Source organism: Oncorhynchus tshawytscha, linkage group LG03, assembly GCF_018296145.1.
Source record: "Oncorhynchus tshawytscha isolate Ot180627B linkage group LG03, Otsh_v2.0, whole genome shotgun sequence".
Lineage (NCBI taxonomy): Eukaryota > Metazoa > Chordata > Actinopteri > Salmoniformes > Salmonidae > Oncorhynchus > Oncorhynchus tshawytscha.
This window is the reverse complement of record NC_056431.1, coordinates 29,633,546-29,651,482: the sequence shown is the minus strand read 5'-3', so window position 1 is coordinate 29,651,482 and position 17,937 is coordinate 29,633,546.

Below are 17,937 nucleotides of genomic sequence, written 5' to 3'. Positions count from 1 at the left end.
TTATGCGATAACTCTGCTTCTGTGCAGGCTATTTTCAAAATTCCCTTTGCCACGTGTTCAGGGTCACCTGTACCTCTACAGATATCAACATGAAAAGTTTGAATGGTCCCCTTCATATCCTAAAGGGGAAGTATGAACTTTACCATCAAATAGGGCTGAAGTCAAAAAATGTGTAGGATTAAATAATCACAGAAAGGGAAACAACTGGGATCAATCTAGTTTCTAGGCCATGCCGAGTTCAAGGAGATGACCGTAGCTCGCTCGCTCTCACCGCAGCTACCGTGCAAATTCTTGACAAGATACTGTGTTTCCGTCCTGCTGAACTAGCTGCATGCCAGATAGGGCATAAAAAAAGATTTTTGGCTATGTTCATGAATCAATGCTGAAAAATATATTTCAAATTCATAACTGTAGAAACGTTGTCTCCTGTCATGCGAAGCTGGCTGCATGCCGGATTGGGCCCCAAAAAAATATTTTTGGTCATGTTCATTCATGCACAAATGCTGAAAATCTTTTCAAATTCGTGACCTAGAAACGGTGTCTCCCGTCATGCTGAACTAGCTGCATGCCGGATCGGGCCTAAAAAAAAGATTTTCGGCCATGTTGATGAAAAAGTGGTCAAAACAGTGTTTCAAATTCATTACCCAGAAACTATTTCTCCCGTCATGCCGAAGTAGCTGCATGCCGTATAGGGCCTAAAAAAAGATTTAAGGCCATGTTCATGAAAAAGTGCTAAAACATATATTTCAAATTCATTACTGTAGAAACGTTGTCTCCTGTCATGCGGAACTAGCCGCAGGCCGGAGAGGGCCTAAAAAAATATTTTTTTAATTGATGACCCAGAAACGGTGTCGGCCATCATGCTTAACGAGCTGCACGCTGAATAGCGCCAAAAAAAGATTTTCGGATAGGGCCAAAAAAAAAGATTTTCGGCCATGTTCATGAAAAATGCTCAAAACAGTGTTTCAAATTCGTTACCCTAAAAATACTTTCTTCCATTTTACCGAAGTAGCTGCATGCCGTATAGGGCTCCAAAAAATATTTAAGGCCATGTTCATGAAGATGCGCTAAAACATATGTTTATAATTCATTACCATAAAAATGTTGTCTCCTGTCATGAGGAACTAGCTGAATGCCGGATAGGGCAAAATAACATTATTTTTGGCCATTTTCATGAACAAATGCTGAAAAATATGTTTCAAATTCTTGACCCAGAAACGGTATCTCCCGTCATGAAGAACTTGCAGCATGCCTGATAGGGCCTAAAAAAAAGATTTTCGACCATTTTCATGAAAGTGCTAAAACAAATAGTTCAAATTCATTACTGTATAAACGTTGTCTCCTGTCCTGCTGAACTAGCTGCATGCCCGATAGGGCCTAAAAAATATTTTCGGCAATGTCTATGAAAAAGTGTTGAATAATATGTTTCAAATTCCTGACCAGAAATTATTTGTCCTGTCATGAAGAACTAGCTAAAAGATTTTCGATCATGTTCATGAAAAGTGTTGAAAAAGATGTTTCAAATTCGTGACCTAGAAACAGTGTCAGCCGTCATGCTGAACGAGCTGCATGCCGGATAGGGCAATTTTTTTTCTTCTTTTTTGGCCATGTTCATGAAAATGCTCAAAACACTGTTTCAAATTCGTAACCCAGAAACGTTTTCTCCTGTCACGAATAACTAGCTGCATGCCAGATAGGACCTAAAAGATTTTTGCCATGTTCATGAAAAAGTGCTGAATAATGTTTTTCAAATTCTTGATCCAGAAATTATTTCTCTTGTCATGAAGAACTAATGACATGCTGGATAGGGCCTAAAATACATATATACATACCCCACGTCGTTCCCACAGTGACTGTACGTACATTCCCCAACCAGAAGCCATGGATTACAGGCAACATCCGCACTGAGCTAAAAGGTAGAGCTGCCGCTTTCAAGGAGCGTGACTTTCTTATAACCTGGAAGCTTCTAAGAAATCCCACTGTGCCCTCCGAGAAACCATCAAACAGGCATAGTGTCAATACAGGACTAAGATTTAATCGTACTACGACAGCTCCGATGTTTGTCGGATGTGGCAGGGCTTGCAAACTACAAAGGGAAGCACAACCATGAGCTGCCAGTGACACGAGCCTACCAGATGAGCTAAATGACTTCTATGTTCACTTATAGGCAAGAAACACTGAAGCATGAGTGATAGCATCAGCTGTTCCAGATGACTGTGTGATCATGCTCTCCGTAGCCGACGTGAGTAAGACCTTTAACCTTTTTGGGATAGGGGGCAGCATTTTCACTTTTGGATGAATAGCGTGCCCAGAGTGAACTGACTCCTACTCTGTCACAGATGCTAATATATGCATATTATTATTAGTATGGGATAGAAAACACTCAGAAGTTTCTAAAACTGTTTGAATGATGTCTGTGTGTCACAGCATCATTGGACTGAGCTTGTTGTCATTGCAGGCAATCTCAATGCTGTGCGTTACAGGGAAGACATCCTCCTCCCTCATGTGGTACCCGTCCTGCAGTCTCATCCTGACATGACCCTCCAGCATGACAATGTCACCAGCCATACTGCTCATTCTGTGCATGATTTCCTGCAAGACAGGAATGTCAGTGTTCTGCAATGGCCAACGAAGAGCCGGGATCTCAATCCCATTGAGCACGCCTGGGACCTGTTGGATCGGAGGGTGAGGGCTAGGGCCATTCCGCCAAGAAATATCAGAGAACTTGCAGGTGCCTTGGTGGAAGAGTGGGGTAGCATCTCACAGCAAGAACTGGAAAATCTGGTGCAGTCCATGAGGAGGAGATGCACTGCTGGTGGCTGCAATAAGAGACAATTAGCGCTTTACCAGCGTCAATTACCCAATACTAGTTATTTTGGTTTTGAAGAAGTGGTTCAGCGATAATCATCCATTATATATTGGGAGGTAATGTTATTTTGGTTTTGGAGAGGTTACTATGTAATAATCATATCTTCTATTTTATTTCAGGTTGTAATGCGGGCGACCATTACTGAATATTAGTTTTTTTTTTTGTAGAGGTAATTCAACGTAAATTACCCAGACCACCTTGACCTATTGGAGGGTGGTTTATTTTAGTTTTGTAGAGGTACCCAGTGAATGAGTTGATTTGGTTTTGAATAGTGGTAATTCTGTGTGAAATTTACCCAGTGAATGAGTTGAGTTGTTTATGAATCGTGCGTTGTATGTTTCATTGTTTGTTTGTCTGTGGATTATGGCTGGGTTTATTGGGTAATGGCCCAATGGTGGAATTAAAAGTTAGGAGTAGAACAGAAGTTATTTGAATAAAAGTTTGTACATATTTGTTAGTGACACTTTCCTAGAAGAAAAATAAACGCACACCTATTAAGACGAGGTGCTAGCTAGTGGAATAGAAAACTTGAAAATAAAAGAGAGCCGCACACTCTAGGAGCTCAGATGCAAAAATGTAATTACCAACGTTTCGACAGCCAAGCTGTCTTCATCAGGGTATAATCACAAACACTGTGGGATGAATCGTTTGTGTAGTGTCAAAAGATACAGGTGTCTGTAATAATGGCCAAGAGTGGCCTAATATCATTGGTTAATGACACTTTCCTACCATATGACAGTATATGAAATGTACAACCCTTAGTATACCAGTAAAATTATTAAAAGGAAGTTCTGTAGAGATCTTCATAGAAAGTTACTTTGTGATTCTATCACCAGGGGGCACTGGTGTATACCATATTACCATTAATCTACACCCTTAATATATAATTTTAGCAATTGAATTCTAGCATGGGGTTGTCTCTGTGAGGCCTGTGTGTGAAATATATTTGAGTTTAGTAGAACCATTTACTATAGCCTGGATAAAGTGAGATTAGAATTAGGATTACAATATCACCCACTGTTGTTTAACACACACTGAAAGGAGATAGAGAATAATTTATATAGAAATATTGTCACAACTTCCACTGAAGTCGGTCCCTCTCCTTGTTCGGGCGATGTTCAGCGGTCGACGTTACCGACCTTCTAGCCATCACTGATCCATTTTTCATTTTCCATTGGTTTTGTCTTGTCTTCCTTCACACCTGGATCCAATCCCATCAATTACATGTTGTGTATTTAACCCTCTGTTTCCCCTCATGTCCTTGTCGGAGATTGTTTGATTGTATGTGATTGTGCAAGTAATGTGTAGTTGTGCGACGGGTTTTGGTTTTGGTTTTTGGAGTTTGGTTAGCACTTATTAAATGACTCCGTTTATACCAAGTTCGTTCTCCTGCGCCTGACTTCCCTGCCACCAACACGCACCCATTACAGAATCTCCGACCGTAACTATGGAGTCAGCAGGAGAAGGTACCCCGGCCATTGAGGTGGAGGAACGTGTCCAGGAGCATACAGTTATATTTCACCATCTTGATGTTGCCGTGGATCGCGTTGTCCAGACAATGGACCGCTGGGAGAGACAGGGAGTTCTTCCAGCGCCTCCACCAGCACAACCGGGGTCTCTCCTGAGAGTCCCTTTCCCGCCTGAACCCAGTGGGATCCGTCTCTCCTTGCCCCAGGAGTACGACGGGAGGGCTACGAACTGCCAGGGGTTCTTGTTACAATTAGACCTTTATCTGGCCACCGTCCACCCAGCTCCACCGTGAGAGGGTGTCCGCCCTGTAGTGGGCCAACGCCGTGTGGAGAGAGGGAGATGCGGCGTTGGACCAGTTTGAGGAGTTCACCCGCCGTTCACCCGCCGAGTTCACCCGCCGGTCTTCGACCACCCGCCCGAGGGTAGAGTGGCGGGTGAGCGCCTCTACCATCTGAGGCAGGAGACGAGGAGCGCCCAGGAGTTCGCCCTGGAGTTTAGGACCCTGGCTGCCAGCGCGGGATGGAACAACAGGGCCCTGATCGACCATTATCGTTGCAGTCTGCGCGAGGACGTCCGTCGGGAGCTGGCCTACAGATACACCACCCTCACGTTTGACCAGCTAGTGGACCTGTCCATCCGTCTGGACAACCTGCTGGCTACTCGCAGACGTTCAGATTGGGGTCTGGTCGTTCCATCTCCCGCACGCCCTCTCCGATACCCATGGAGCTGGGAGGGGCGGTGCGCAGGGAGACCGGAGGGGGTTCCCGCTCATGCACCATTTGTGGCCGCAGAGGTCACACTGCCAGTCGGTGCCGGGTTGGTTCCTCTGGGAATCGAGGCAGCAGGCAGGGCGCTCTGGCGTCACCCCAGGTGAGCCGGCACCATTCTCACCCAGAGCCCTCTGTTGTACATATGTTTGTACAACAGTCTGTTATACGTTCCATGAATTTTCCCCGCATTCCCAGCACAAGACGCTTGTTGATTCAGGCGTGGCTGGGAATTTTATCGACATGGCTTTAGCCTATAGTTTAGGGATCCCTATTGTTCCCGTGGATGTTCCTTTCCCCGTTCACGCCTTAGATAGTCGACCATTAGGGTCAGGGTTAATTAGGGAGGTCGGTTGATGAATGCGCCATCAGTCTTCCAAGCCTTTGTAGACGAGATTTTCAGGGACCTGCATGGGCAGGGTGTAGTGGTGTATATTGATGATATTTTGATATACTCCGCTACACTCGCTGAGCATGTGTCCCTGGTGCGCAGAGTGCTTGGTTGCCTGTTGGAGCATGACCTGTATGTCAAGGCTGAGAAATGCCTGTTCTTCCAACAGTCTGTCTCCTTCCTAGGGTATCGCATTTCCACTTCAGGGGTGGAGATGGAGAGTGACCGCATTGTAGCCTTGCGTAATTGGCCAACTCCCACCATGGTAAAAGAGGTGCAGCAGTTCTTAGGGTTTGCCAACTACTACCGGAGGTTTATCCGGGGTTTTGGTCAGGTGGCAGCTCCCATTACCTCACTGCTGAAGGGGGTCCCGGGGCGTTTGCAGTGGTCAGCTGAGGCGGACAGGGCTTTTGGTCAACTGAGGGCTCTGTTTACCTCGGCTCCCGTGCTGGCTCATCCGGATCCCTTTTGGGCGTTCACAGTGGAGGTGGACGAGTCCGAGGCTGGGATAGGAACCGTGCTCTCTCAGCGCTCGGGTACGCCACCAAAGCTCCGCCCCTGTGCATTCTTTTCGAAGAAGCTCAGCCCGGCGGCTTAAAACTATGATGTGGGGGACCGGGAGTTGTTGGCTGTCGTCAAGGCTTTAAAGGCGGGGAGACAGTGGGTTGAGGGGTTAAACACCCTTTTCTCATCTGGACTGACCACCGCAATCTGGAGTACATCCAGGCGGCGAGGAGACTGAATCCTCGCCAGGCAGGGTGGACCATGTTTTTTACCCATTTTTTTTCCACCCGATCCTACAGACCAGGTTCCCAGAATGCGAAGGCAGACGCACTGTCCCTTATGTATGACACAGAGGAGCGGCCCATGGATCCCACTCCCATACTCCCGGCCTCTTGCCTGGTGGCACCGGTAATATGGGAGCTGGACGCCGACATCGAGCAGGCGTTATGTACAGAGCCCACTCCCCTCCAATGTCCAGCTGGGCGCCTGTACGTTCCGTCTCCTGTCCGTGACCCTCCTCTGGTCATCCGGGCATCGGTCAGACAGTGTGCTGTCTTAGTGGGAAGTACTGGTGGTCCACTTTAGCTAAGGACGTGAGGCTTTATGTCTCCTTCTGCTCGGTAAGCGCCCAGTGCAAGTCCCCTAGGCACTTGCCCAGAGGGAAGTTACACCACCCTTACCTGTTCCACAACGGCCGTGGTCGCACCTGTCGGTGGATTTCCTAACGGATCTTCCTCCATCACAGGGTAACACCACGATCCTGGTCGTTGTGGATCGTTTTTCTAAGATCTGTTGTCTCCTCCCTTTGACAGGTCTCCCTATGGCCCTACAGACTGCGGAGGCCCTGTTTACACACGTCTTCCGGCACTACGGGGTGCCTGAGGACATAGTTCATAGTGTCTGACATCAAGGCTCTGGAGGGCGTTCATGGAACATCTGGGGGTCTCGGTCAGCCTTACCTCGGGTTTTCACCCCGAGAGTAACGGGTAGGTGGAGAGAGTGAACCAGGATGTGGGTAGGTTTCTGCGGTCCTATTGCCAGGACCGGCCGGGGGAGTGGGTGGCGTTCGTGCCCTGGGCAGAGATGGCCCAGAACTCGCTCAGCCACTCCTCCACTAACCTCTCCCCCTTCCAGTGCGTACTGGGGTATCAGCCGGTTCTGGCACCTTGGCATCAAAGCCAGATCGGGGCTCCTGCGGTGGATAACTGGTTTAGGCTTGCTGAGGAGATATGGGATGCCGCTCATGTGCACCTGTGGTCCAATGGCACGTTGTGTTGACTAATCCAAGTTTATAATTTTGGGGGGCTGGTTGATCGTTGGAGGGCCATTTTGCAGTTGCGTTGGCACAGCTGAAAGCCGTGGTGCTGATTTAGAGGAGAAGTAAAACTGTCCTTCTGTGGCACCAGAAAACCTGCGCAGATCGCCACCTAAGTGAGGCTCTGGGGGACCGGGTCGCACCGGGGGACCGGGCTCTCAACCCGAAACCTGCCCCTCCGCCTGCCCTGCCGGAAGCTGGGCCCGCGGTTTGTGGGGCCATTCAAAGTCCTGAGGAGACTGAACAAGGTATGTTACAGGTTACAGCTTCCCCCCGATTATCGAATTAACCCCTCATTCCATGTGTCTCTCCTCAGGCCGGTGGTGGCTGGTCCACTCCAGGAGTCTGAGGTGCGTGAGGTTCCTCCACCCCCTCTGGACATTGAGGGGGCCCCGGCGTATGCGGTTCGATCCATACTGGATTTGAGGCGTCGGGCGAGGGGCCTTCAGTACCTCGTGGAGTGGGAGGGGTACAGTCCGGAAAAGAGATGGAGGACATGTTAGACCCGTCTCCATCCGGATCGCCCTGCGCCTCGCCCTCCGGGTCATCTCCGAGGCCGGTGTCGGCGCATTGCTGGAGCCGTGCATCAAGGGGGGTACTGTCACGACTTCCAACGAGGTCGGTCCCTCTCCTTGTTCGGGTGGCGTTCGGCGGTCGACGTCACCGGTCTTCTAGCCATAGCTGATCCAGCTTTCATTTTCCATTGGTTTTGTCTTTATTTTCTAAACACCTGGTTTTCATTATCCAATTACAGTGGGGCAAAAAAGTATTTAGTCAGCCACCAATTGTGCAAGTTCTCCGACTTAAAAAGAAGAGAGAGGCCTGTAATTTTCATCATAGGTACACTTCAACTATGACAGACAAAATTAGAAAAAAAAACAGAAAATCACATTGTAGGATTTTTAATGAATTTATTTGCACATTATGGTGGAAAATAAGTATTTGGTCACCTACAAACAAGCAAGATTTCTGGCTCTCACAGACCTGTAACTTCTTCTTTAAGAGGCTCCTCTGTCCTCCACTCGTTACCTGTATTAATTGCACCTGTTTGAACTTGTTATCAGTATAAAAAACACCTGTCCTCAACAGTCACACTCCAATCTCCACTATGGCCAAGACCAAAGAGCTGTCAAAGGACACCAGAAACAAAATTGTAGACCTGCACCAGGCTGGGAAGACTGAATCTGCAATAGGTAAGCAGCTTGGTTTGAAGAAATCAACTGTGGGAGCAATTATTAGGAAATCGAAGACGTACAAGACCACTGATAATCTCCCTCGATCTGGGACTCCATGCAAGATCTCACCCCGTGGGATCAAATTGATCACAACAACAGTGAGCAAAAATCCCAGAACTCCACGGGGGGGCCTAGTGAATGACCTGCAGAGAGCTGGGACCAACGTAACAAAGCCTACCATCAGTAACACACTACGCTGCCAGGGACTCAAATCCTGCAGTGCCAGACGTGTCCCCCTGCTTAAGCCAGTACATGTCCAGGCCCGTCTGAAGTTTGCCAGAGAGCATTTGGATGATCCAGAAGAAGATTGGGAGAATGTCATATGGTCAGATGAAACCAAAATATAACTTTTTGGTAAAAACTCAACTCGTCGTGTTTGGAGGACAAAGAATTGAGTTGCATCCAAAGAAAACCATACCTACTGTGAAGGCTGGGGGTGGAAACATAATGCTTTGGGGCTGTTTTTCTGCAAAGGGACCAGGACGACTGATCCATGTAAAGGAAAGAATGAATGGGGCCATGTATCGTGAGATTTTGAGTGAAAACCTCCTCCCATCAGCAAGGGCATTGAAGATGAAACATGGCTGGGTCTTTCAGCATGACAATGATCCCAAACACACCGCCCGGGCAACGAAGGAGTGGCTTCGTAAGAAGCCTTTCAAGGTCCTGGAGTGGCCTAGCCAGTCTCCAGATCTCAACCCCATGGAAAATCTTTGGAGGGAGTTGAAAGTCCATGTTGCCCAGCAACAGCCCCAAAACATCACTGCTCTAGAGGAGATCTGCATGGAGGAATGGGCCAAAATACCAGCAACAGTGTGTGAAAAACTTGCAAAGACTTACAGAAAACTTTTGACCTCTGTCATTGCCAACAAAGGGTATATAACAAAGTATTGAGATAAACTTTTGTTATTGACCAAAGACTTATTTTCCACCATAATTTGCAAATAAATTCATAAAAAATCCTACAATGTGATTTTCTGGATTTTTTCCCCTCATTTTGTCTGTCATAGTTGAAGTGTACCTATGATGAAAATTACAGGCCTCTCTCATCTTTTTAAGTGGGAGAACTTGCACAATTGGTGGCTAACTAAATACTTTTTTGCCCCACTGTACATGTTCATGTATTTAACCCTCTGTTTCCCCCATGTTTGTTGTGCGTGATTATTTCTATGTTCAGTTCGGTTCATGATGGCTGGTTTTGGTCAAGTGTATTTTGTTTACCTTGTGCCTTTATTTTTTGAGTAAAGTACGTTGCTCACTCATTTTGCTCTCCTGTGCCTGACTTCATGCACCAGCTACACTCACCTTCTGACAATTTTGGTATTTTTGTTTCATTCATTCCATGGCTTTCTATGCATCTTTCACTCTCTCTCTCTCACATGCAATCAGAAATGTTGATATGGTGTATTGATATTCTTATTGTTTTATGCTTCCCCCTCTTTGGAATTTGAGAATCAAATCTACAATTTCCAAAATACGGTCTGTTTCACATAGAGTGCTGGAAGTTTCAGAAAGAACAAGACAACTAAAGACTGAACAAGTGGACTTGCCAATGTTGACCTGAATGAGGGATAGTAAAGGGGCAGTAAAACATTTACATGTTTTATTAATAGACTATGACAATAGAGTGAGGGGACTGTTCAATGAAATGCAAATATGCTGCTTTTCTAATCTTTCCATCAATGAAAAAAGTAAATTACTGTCGCCCCTGTGACAAGCATGCATTTTTCCCATGCCTGCTCCCTCATCTTAGGCACGTTAGCAGTCACATTTCCTGAAAAAAATCCCCCAAAACGTGGTTCAAAGTGTCTGGCCATCCTCTCACGCTATTCTCACGCTCTGATATTCAAATGAAACGTGGCGCTAGACAAAGAGGGCCCACGACTATGGGTAGAGAAATTGGATGAACTGTATGTCATGAAAAGAGGGGCCCTGACATTTCACTGTGCGTGAGAGGAACAATGTGAGTATATTGGTTCTAATGTCACTGTGAGGAGGGACGGGGAATGCGTGAGGTTAGGGTCTTGCCTCGTACTGTCTCGTCCTGCCCTGCCAGGACTAACATTGAGAGGACATGTTTGGGGCATGTTAGGATATGTTTGGGACATGTGAGGACATGTTTTGGACATGTAAGTACCTGTTTGGTCTGATCGTAACTCCAACTTTATCTGCTACAAGGATGATGTCTGATGGTCAACTCAAACCCTGCAGCCTAAGACAGGTGCCTTTGACCTAGGAACTTTTTATTTTATTTTTTATCTCACTGCACTGAACACTCAATGATGTGCTTTGGTTAAATTGACTGTGTGCATGGAATTCAAGTAGATGTGATTGCTTGGATCCCTCTTGAAAGCCTCCCTTCTTGTAAAATGAGGTAGAAATAGCCTTCAGCCAAGCGCAAGATCCACTTCCTAGATCAGAAAAGCCCTTTTTAGTCCCTTTCTCATCAGCGCAAATTCAGCTCAACTCAAATTGAAGATGAAAATATCGACAATCAGCTTTCATGCCCCTCCTGTGACGTGATCTGGCCAGGCTGCTGTGTGCCAGCGTCATAAGACTTCACCCCATGAGAGCTGCAGGCTGGTCACAAGAAAGAGCTGTCGATTTCAGACATTTGAAAAGGTCCCGAGGACCACTGTGCCACGGCATTTCACAATTCTCTAGTAGGGAGAGTACTTAAACAGTGCAATGGTTTATATCTTTTTTTTTATTGCCTTCCCAAAACCATAGCCTTAAGCCACTTGAAAATAATACCTGAACTTAACCCATTGAGTTGTTTCTGTTTTCACCCTGTAACCACACAGATTTAACCCTGTAACCACACTGAATTAATGGGTCAAAAATTGTTCATCCTATTACGGAAAATGAGATCATCCCACAGAGCAAAGACCTGTGAAACCATAACCCTGTTTCCCCTGCACCCACTCACCCCCTCCTCTGGACTGGTTGACAGGCAAAGAGACGGGGGCCTACGTGCAGACTGGCACCATCTTTTCTCAGCCCCTGTCCTCTCTCTATTAGAATCGGCATCACTCCCTCTCTCTCCCTCTCCCCTCCCCGTGTGTGTCAACATCACCCCATATTAACCCCTTCACACCATTGTCCCCATGTAACAGTGGCAAACACAGGCACAATGGCATGCTAGTTCAAACACACACAAGCTAAAAAGGCACTCACACACACCAACAATACACAACTACACACAAACACACACTCATTGTGGTGCATTGTGGGAGAGCCCAAACCACATTAATGGTAATTGTATGCAGGATGTGTCACTGGCAGCATAATAGTCCTCAGGGCCCTTATAGTTCCCATTCAAATATGTTTGACAACATTCCTGGTTTCCCCGATTTAGCTTTTATTGTTTTACTTTTGTGGGTATTGTTTTACTCTTATACAAACAAACCACATTACCAAAGAAATGTTGTATAACTGTTGCTTGCTGACTGTGGATAGTATTTATTTTTCCGTACTTTTTCCAAGTACCCTACATTATTACTCTGAGAGTAATAATTCCACTCTATGATCTAATGGCAGGGTTGTACAATGGGAGTGCTCAGTGTCGCCAAAATAATACAATCAAGTACATTTCGTGGAACTTGTGAAGCGTAAGAGGGTGCTGACACATTTAAAGGCTTTGAACGCAAATTTTGAATTTCTACAAGAGACTAATTTGAGGACTGGTGAGCACTTTAGTATTTGCAGCGACTGGGTAGGTCAAACTTTAAACTTTCATAGTAAATCAAGAGGTGCTGCCATTTTGGTTCTACTGCATTTGTAGCTTCTGAAGTTATTGCTGATCCTAAGGGATGATACATCATAGTAACTGGTAAATTGTTCTCTACCCCTCTTGTTTTGGCTAGAGTTTATGCTAGCAATTGGGATGACACAAGTTAAAGGTTTTCCTTTTTATCTGCTATACCCAATGTAGATTCCCATTAGTTGATTTTACGGGAGATTTAAACTGTACAATATCCCCAGTTGGCGTCTTAACTCCATTTTACTCTCAGATAAGGAGTTTGTCAATTTAATTTATTCTGAAATTCCTAGAAATTAATTCAACACCAGATACTCTTTCATATGGGAGTCCCTCAAAGCATACCTACGTGGAGAAATTATTTCTTATATAGCCCATAAAATAAAGCTTGCTCTCAGCGGCTTTGAGACCTGAGCAAAGCAATAGCTACATTGTATAAGAAGTATGCTACAGATCCTTCCTCTGATCTATATAAAGAACACCAGCTACTCCAATCTGAATTTGATGAGCTTTCTACCAGACAAGCTGAACAATTACTTTTACGAGCTTGATACAGAATGTATGAGCAAGGCAACAAGGCCAGTAAACTCCTTGCACATCAGATCCATACATCTGAGGCCTCACGTGTAATCCCACAAATAAGGACTGTGTATGGTGCGACCACAGTTATACATAAAGAGATCAATGATCAATTCAAACGATTTTACTCTGCCCTGTACACCTCCGAATCTCCTCAAGACCCTTTGTTGATTGATTCGTTCTTCGATGGTCTGACTATGCCTTCAATTGATACTGACTCCCATGACGGTTTAGAAGACAAATTTGCACCTGAGGAGATTGCAACTGCAGAGTCCGCAATGAAAAGTGGTAAATCACCGGGTCTGGACTTTTTTTCTCTCCAAACAAACAGAATGCTGACGTCATTATGTGAAGCATCAGGCAGTTTTTGTTATTTTGTTTTTGTTGGTGATGTCACGTCCGGGTGCTGTCGCCGATGGAACCAGGGTGCCTCAGATAGCTCGTCGGGCTTCTACGCCTTAGCTGGCTCGAGAGGTTTTCTTGCCTCGGTTGGCTCGGCGGGCGCCCATCCCACATCATGCCTCAGCCGGTTCATCGGGCTCCCACGCCTCAGCCGGCTCGCCAAGCTCCCATGCCTCAGCGGTATCATCAGGCTTTCAAGCCTCAGACAGATCGTCAGGCTTCCACGCCTCAGCCGGCTCGCCAGGCTCCCACGCCTCTGCTGGCTTGTCGGGCTTCTACGCCTCAGCCGGCTTGTACAGTGCCCATGCCTCGGGCCGGACCGTCAGGCTCGCCCAGGTGGAGGGTGGAGGGGGAGGGGGGTACTGTCACGCCTGCTCCCGGTCTCCCTCTCTGGCACTCGAGGGCACCAGGCTGCCCTTCATTACGCACGCCTGTCACCATCGTTACACGCATCAGCGCTCACTGGACTCACCTGGACTCCTTCACTTTGTTGATTGCCCCATCTATATCTGTCTGTTCCTCCTTTGGTTCTCCGTGTCAGCATTAATGTCGTTATGTTTTCATGTCCAGACGCTGTCCTGTCCTGTTCCATGTCCATTGTTAATTACATTTTTACTCCTTGTTCTTGTTTCTCGCCTACCAGCGTCGATCCTTAGACAATTAAACATTCATGTATTTTATTTGGGATGGCAAGTTACCACGGATTGGTAGAAAACATTTACAAAGGCACTTAGCTCTACCAAAATTTCAGACTTACTATTGGACTGCAAGTTTCAGAGCCCTTTTGTACTGGCTACAGACTGATCCTACTTACCCAAGACCACTCTGGGTCCAGATCGAGTCTGAATAAAAACAGAACCAGCCACACTGTTTCATATGTTTTGGGACATTCATAAACTTTCTGGTTTCTGGTAATTAATATTTAAATGTTTCTCTAATAAACTCAGCAAAAAAAGAAATGTCCCTTTTTCAGGACCCTGTCTTTCAAAGATAATTCGTAAAAATCTAAATAGCTTCACAGACCTTCATTGTAAAGGTTTTCAACACTGTTTCCCATGCTTGTTCAATGAACCATAAACAATTAATGAACATGCACCAGTGGAACGGTCGTTAAGACACTAACAGCTTACAGACGGAAGGCAATTAAGGTCACAGTTATGAAAACTTAGGACACTAAAGAGGCCTTTCTACTGACTCTGAAAAACACCAAAAACAAGAAGCCCAGGGTCCCTGCTCATCTGCGTGAACGTGCCTTATGCAAGCTGCAAGGAGGCATGAGGACTCCAGATGTGGCCAGGGCAATAAATTGCAGTGTCCGTACTGTGAGACACCTAAGACAGAGCTACAGGGAGACAGGATGGACAGCTGATTGCCCTCACAGTGGCAGACCATGTGTAACAACACCTGCACAGTATTGGTACATCCGAACATCACACCTGCGGGACAGGTACAGCATGGCAACAACAACTGCCCGAGTTACACCAGGAACGCACAATCCCTCCATCAGTGCTCAGACTGTCCGCAATAGGCTGAGAGAGGCTGGGCTCAGGGCTTGTAGGCCTGTTGTAAGGCAGGTACTCACCAGACATCACCGGCAATATTGCCTATGGACATAAACACAGTCGCTGGACCAGACAGGACTGGCAAAATGTGCTCTTCACTGACGAATCGCAGTTTTGTCTCACCAGGGGTGATGGTCGGATTCGCATTTATCATTGAAGGGATGAGCGTTACACTGAGGCCTGTACTCTGGAGCGGGATCGATTTGGAGGTGGAGGGTCCGTCATGGTCTGGGGCGGTGTGTCACAGCATCATCGACATGAGCTTGTTGTCATTGCAGGCAATCTCAACGCTGTGCATGACAGGGAGACATCCTCCTCCCTCATGCGGTACCTTCCTGCAAGCTCATCCTGACATGACCCTCCAGCATGACAATGCCACGAGCCATACTGCTCATTCTGTGTGTGATTTCCTGCAAGACAGGAATGTCAGTGTTCTGTTGGATCGGAGGGTGAGGGCTAGGGCCATCCCCCCCAGAAATATCCGGGATCTTGCAGGTGCCTTGGTGGAAGAGTGGGGTAACATCTCACAGCAAGAACTGGCAAATCTGGTGCAGTCCACAAGGAGGAGTTGCACTGCAGTACTTTTGGTTACTTTTGGTTTGACCCCCCTTTTGTTCAGGGACACATTATTCCATTTTTGTTAATCACATGTCTGTGGAACTTGTTCAGTTTATGTCTCAGTTGTTGAATCTTATTATTTTCATACAAATATTCACACATGTTAAGTTTGCTGAAAATAAACACAGTTGACAGTGAAAGGATGTTTTTTTGTTGTTGCTAATTTTATATATGACACTGTTCTAGATCGTCTCCTTTTACTGCCCTTTTTGGAGTTCTGCCCATTGGTACCCCGCTGTGAAGAATTCAGTCGGACACTGTTGCTTATACAACACTTTTAGCTAGACGGCTAATACTCCAGTACTGGAAAATGGCTGTTCCTCCATCTTATAAATATTGGGTGGGAGATGTGTTGTGCTCTCTGAAATTAGTCAAAAATTCATTCAACACACATGGGAACTACAAACTGTTTTATGAGGCTTGGGCTCCATTCCAGTCTTGACTTTAAACAGTCCATCCTCTGATGGCATTCATATTAAAACAAAAACAATACTGTATTTTACACCCCTGTGATTTACTGGTTGGAAGAGCATTTCTTTTTCTATTTTACCTTTATTTAACTAGGCAAGTCAGTTAAGAACAAACTCTTATTTTCAATGACAGCCTAGGAACAGTGGGTTAACTGCCTTTTTCAATCTTGCAACCTTTCAGTTACAAGTCCAACACTCTAACAACTAGGCTACCTGCCACCCTGAATCTTTGTGGGGGTGTTTTTCAGGGGGACATTGAGGTTGGTGATGTGCCTATTGATTCTTATTGAGTGTGACTTGTGGATGCCTTATTCCTCTTGCCCTGTCAGAGCCTAAAATGTGAACTTGTTTTGCCCAGATTTGTTAATAAATATATTAAATAAATAAATACATTTTTTTTAAAACGTTACTTTTGGTCCAATGGACGGTCAGTCTGTGGCCATGACTGTCTGTGAGTGTCAGTGGTTGCATTTCTCCATCCCTATCCCTTGTCTGTTTACAGGAACAATGGTGAGGTGACCTCCTGTATTAACTACAGCTTGCCCTTTAACCTTTGTACCCTTCTGCCCAGTGTGTTTAACTTGTCTAAAGTACAGTATCTTTCTAGTTATTATTTTTTTCTTTTTTTTCTAGTTAAATATATTATTTATATTGTTTATTGTGTTGTCTTATTATGTGTGTAAAACAGTGTGTGTAAAACAGAATAAACAGTTTTCAAAAGAAATGTTGTCTAACAGATATCTTAGGCTTAGGTCAACTGTAGAGTTTTAAATAATATATTTTCCTTTTGCTCATGCAAATTAAGGTGTAATGAAGTTACTCTTAGAACCATACTTACTGTAATATGCAAAAATATGGGACATACAGACAACCAATAGTTTTGATTGAGGTAAATACATTTACAAATCCCAGGGGGTTCGATAAGGAAGTATTACATCACTGTTTTCATTCTGTCAGTGTTGTCAGCCTTGTTGGCCTCTTGTGTTTCTCCTCACATCCTGCGTGTTACCATGGCACCCAAAGAGTACTCTCTTGGCCGTTCTTCAACCTCCTCTGATCACCAGGACAGGAACACACACAATGTGCTTATACAAAACTACACAATGCTTTTCTGATCATGAATATTTATCAAGCACCATATTAAATACTGAGTGTCAAACACCAATAGCAGATTACAGTAACCAATACTTGAAGCAGAGTGAAGAGAAGGGATGTCCAGAAAGTGCTGCCTGTCTGAACATAAAGACAGACTGGTCCTTATAAACCATGGTCGTTATAAATCACAGGACTGATTCAGAGAGCAACTGAAGTGAGCGTCCTAATCATGAAGACTGCAGCTGGGAACCCCCCGAGGAGGGGTAAGTGTGAAGAAGGGGAATGACCTATGGATGAAAATAGTCTCATGAGCTTAAGGCTTTGGCTTTGGTACCAACTGTCTGGGAAGAAATGTGCTTCCCTTGACAGGTTTATCACATGCAGATAATGTGAAGAATCTAGACTTGGGTTTGTTGCTTGGTCTTGTAGGACCGATTTTTTTTCATTAACATATAGATTTATGGGATTGAGGATTTGTTTTTCTGCATATCATCACAATACTTTTTATCGTCCCTGTGCGGTTACTATTAAATCAAGATTATATTGGACGATGTTGACAGTCAAACTTAATTATGACCATGGATTTGCTCATGGGTGTTGGCCGCTCTAATACGTCTTAGTGTTAGTTTGTTGGAGGAGTGTGCCCAGATGAGGAAATGTGGTGTACCATTACCCAATACATCTAAGAGAGGCCCCACATTTGAGCCTTCAAGCTCTCTGAAATCTGAGAAGTTTTCACATATGCCATCAATAAATAATGAAAAAATGGTTTGTTGTGTTTGTTTTAACAAACGTCAGAAAAGGGAAAATCACAGTTTAATGTGAAGGCAGAATGATACGATAAGGATCATCATTTTTTTTGTCAGATGGAGGTCATTTGTATGACTTTGTTTGGTACTC